This window comes from Bison bison, unplaced genomic scaffold (assembly GCF_000754665.1).
Source record: "Bison bison bison isolate TAMUID 2011002044 unplaced genomic scaffold, Bison_UMD1.0 scf7180017864464, whole genome shotgun sequence".
Taxonomy (NCBI): domain Eukaryota; kingdom Metazoa; phylum Chordata; class Mammalia; order Artiodactyla; family Bovidae; genus Bison; species Bison bison.
Window position 1 is genome coordinate 11278290 of NW_011495025.1, and position 4073 is coordinate 11282362.

Genomic DNA, 4073 nt, shown 5'->3' on the forward strand with positions numbered 1-4073 from the left:
CAACCAGTCCATTCTGAAGGAGATTAGCCCTGGGATTTCTTTGGAAGGAATGATGCTAAAGCTGAAACTCCAGTACTTTGGCCACCTCATGCGAAGAGCTGACTCATTGGAAAAGACTCTGATGCTGGGAGGGATTGGGGGCATGAGGAGAAGGGGATGACAGAGGATGAGATGGCTGGATGACATCACTGACTTGATGGACGTGAGTCTGAGTGAACTGTGGGAGTTGGTGATGGACAGGGAGGCCTGTCGTGCTGCGATTCATGGGGTCAAAAAGAGTCGGACACGACTGAGCAACTGATCTGATCTGATCTGATCAAAGTCCAAAATATATACATAGATTTTAAAGTAACAGAGTATGAAGAAGCTTGTTGTTGTCAAGAAGTTGATATGCGTTCCAACTGCATAATACAGTTAACCTTTAAGAAACTACTACTTGTCAAGTTTTGGTATAATATCAAACAGTAACATCCACCAATTTTTGAAAAGGCTATTAAAGTACTGTTCACTTTTCCAATTACATGTTTTTGTAAGACAGAATTTTCTGTATATATGTCAACCAAAATAATGTATTGAAACAGATTCAAAACCTAAGTAGTTATAAGAACCCAGCTGAATTCCACTAAATCACACATTCAAGAGATTTGTAGAAAGGTAAGAAATATTATTATTCTCATAATATTTTTTGAAAATAGTTACTTTTATATGTAATACTTGTTAACACCTAATAGGTTTACTATTTTTAAACTAATCAGTAAAGGTATTTTTTAATTTCTCAATTTTATTATCGAATATGAAAATTATCATAGATATAACCACACAAGCTCTTTGGAACCTCAATGATTTTTAATAGTGTAAAAGGATCTGAGACCCAAAAGTCAGAGAACTATTGGGATAAGGAAATAGTACAAGTATTTTCAATCATCCTATATAGAGAAAACTTGCAATGCGCCAAGCTCTATGTCAGATACTATGTTTAGAGCAGAAAAATAAAAAAGCAAACTTATCTCTGCTCTCCTGGAGTTCATGATCTATTGAGATATGAGGACAATAATCTATCACAAAATTGAGTCTACAATTACTACAGGCTGGCATGGCCCCAAAAGGCTTTGAATAACATGTTTGGATAAGGAGAAAGAGAATAATTACTATGTACAAATGCTTCCAAAAAGCAATACAAAACAGCTGAAATCAGTTTTTCTTTTAGTTCATTTATTTTGCAAGAAATATATTCAAATTTAAGTCTTTATGTTTTATGTGTTCATTTCGTGGTCCACTAGCAACTCAGGTGGTCAAGAACCACCAGCAATACGGGAGATCTGGGTTCAATCCCTGGGTCAGGAAGAATCCCCGGAGAAGGAAATGGCAACCCACCATTATTCTTGCCTGGAGAATCCCATGGACAGAGGAGCCTGGCAGGCTACAGTCCATAGGTCACAAAGAGTCGAACACAATGAGCGACTAACACTTTCACTTTAATGTAACTGGCACATGTTTGCTTATTTTACCCACTAATATAACCATTTTAAGTTGGAGAATCTGTCCATCTATATTTAACACAAATATTGATAGAACTGATTTTAAATTTATCATTATCTGGTTTACTTTCTATTTATCCCACCTACTCTTTTATTTCTTTTCTCTCTCTCTCTCTCTTTTTTTTTTTTTTTTGCCTTCATACAGATTTACTATTTATATCATTTTCTCCCTCTCTATTGGCTTAAGAATCAAGTTCTAATTAATCCTTCAATGATAACCCTAGATCAGAGTTTCTCAGTCTCGGAACTATTGACAATTTGGCCAGATAACCTTTTGTTACAAGACAGGCTTTGCTGTGCATCATAAGATTTTCACAGCACTTCTGGCTTCTACCAATGGAAAGTTAATTACATCCTTTCGGTTGTGAGACAATGAAAAACGTCTCTAGAGATTGCCAAATGTTTCTGAGAGGACAAAATCACCCTTGGTTGAGAACTACTGCCCCTGACTCATCAAATTTTAATATAAATAAGAATAATTTTTCCCTTTCCTGGACACGCAAAGGCCTTTCAACATTTGTCTCTGTTTACCCCTCTACTCATGCCTGTTGCTATTTTAATTCTTTGTGTATTTCAAACTCAATAATAAATTCTATTGTTTTATACCATTAATATTTATTCAGACTTAAGCACATCTTTACTTCTACTTGGCTTTTCATTTCTTCCTGCATCTGAGCTTCTATCCATGAAGATTTTCCTCTTGCCTGCAGAATATTCTCATTTTCTCTGGGGTTACATACTGGTGATGAATTATCCTAGTTTTTGTTTGTCTGAAAATAGACTATTTCCACTGAGTATGGAACTGTACAATTTTAGCTTTTTGTTTTTTAACAATTTGAAATTTCATTTCATTCACTTCCTTCAGTTGCTTCTGTTGAGACACCTGCTATTGGTCTTTGAGGATAACCTTATTTTTTTCTAGATGCTTTAAAGCCTTTCTTAATTTGGGGGGTTTAAGCCATTCGACTGTGCTGTGCCTCAGTGTAATTTTGCTTGACATTTTTCCAGTTTAAGATTCATAGTGCCTCTTAAATCTGTGGCTGGAAAGCTTTTATCAATTTGGAGAATTCACTGCCATTTTATCTTCACATATAATTCAGCTTCATGATCTCTCCTCCCCCCTTCTGAGACTAATTACATACATGTCAATACTGTCACTCTATCTCACATGTTTTCATGCTTTGTGTGGTGTGTTCTCTGTCATGTTGCCTCTCCTTGCTGCAGTGTGCTTGCTTTTATCTGAGCCTGTTTCTATTTCACTAATTTTCTTTCTGAACTGAGTCTAATCTTCTCATAAATCTATCTTTTGAATTCTTATTATAGTTGTTGTATCTTTCAGTTATATGCTTTTCACAGGGTACTTTTATGAAATATGTTTCAGTTCTGACAAAATTCCCAATTTTTTTTTTTTTGGGAGAAGCATGAATTCCAAGCATCTGTTGCCTATACGGACATACAGATGTGAGCAGTAAGGAGCTGGCCAGCGTGCCTGTGCATTTTCTTCTTCTTTTTTTTTTTTTTCTTCTTTTTTTTTTTTTATTTATTTTTAAAAATTCCCAATTTTATCTTATTTCTTGAACATATTAAGCATTGCTATTTTAAATTCCAAAACAAAGGAATCAATTATCTGGATTATCATTAAGTATATTAAGTAACATTTATTTTGATCTTTAACCACACTCTCTTGTTCCTCACATTCCTGTGTAACATTTTGGTGATTCCAGACACTGCATGTATATTAGGTATGGACCTAACAGATGCAGAAGATATTAAGAAGAGGTGGCAAGAATACACAGAAGAACTGTACAAAAAAAATCTTCACGACCCAGATAATCACGATAGTGTGATCACTCACCTAGAGCCAGACATCCTGGAATGTGAAGTCAAGTGGGCCTTAGAAAGCATCACTACCAAAAAAGCTAGTGGAGGTGATGGAATTCCAGTGGAGTTATTTCAAATCCTGAAAGATGATGCTGTGAAAGTGCTGCACTCAATATGCCAGCAAATCTGGAAAACTCAGCAGTGGCCACAGGACTGAAAAAGGTCAGTTTTCATTCCAATCCCAAAGAAAGGCAATGCCAAAGAATGCTCAAACTACCGCACAGTTGCACTCATCTCACACACTAGCAAAGTCATGCTCAAAATTCTCCAAGCCAGGCTTCAGCAATATGTGAACCAGAAACTTCCACATGTTCAAGCTGGTTTTAGAAAAGGCAGAAGAACCAGAGATCAAATTGCCAATGTCTGCTGGATCACTGAAAAAGCAAGAGAGTTCCAGAAAAACATTTATTTCTGCTTTATTGACTATGCCAAAGCCTTTGATTGTGTGGATCACAATAAACTGGAAAATTCTGAAAGAGATGGGAATACCAAACCACTTGACCTGCCTCTTGAGAAATTTGTATGCAGGTCAGGAAGCAACAGTTAGAACTGGACATGGAACAACAGACTGGTTACAAATGGGAAAAGGAGTATGCCAAGGCTGTATATTGTCACCCTGCTTATTTAACTTATATGCAGAGTACATCATGAGAG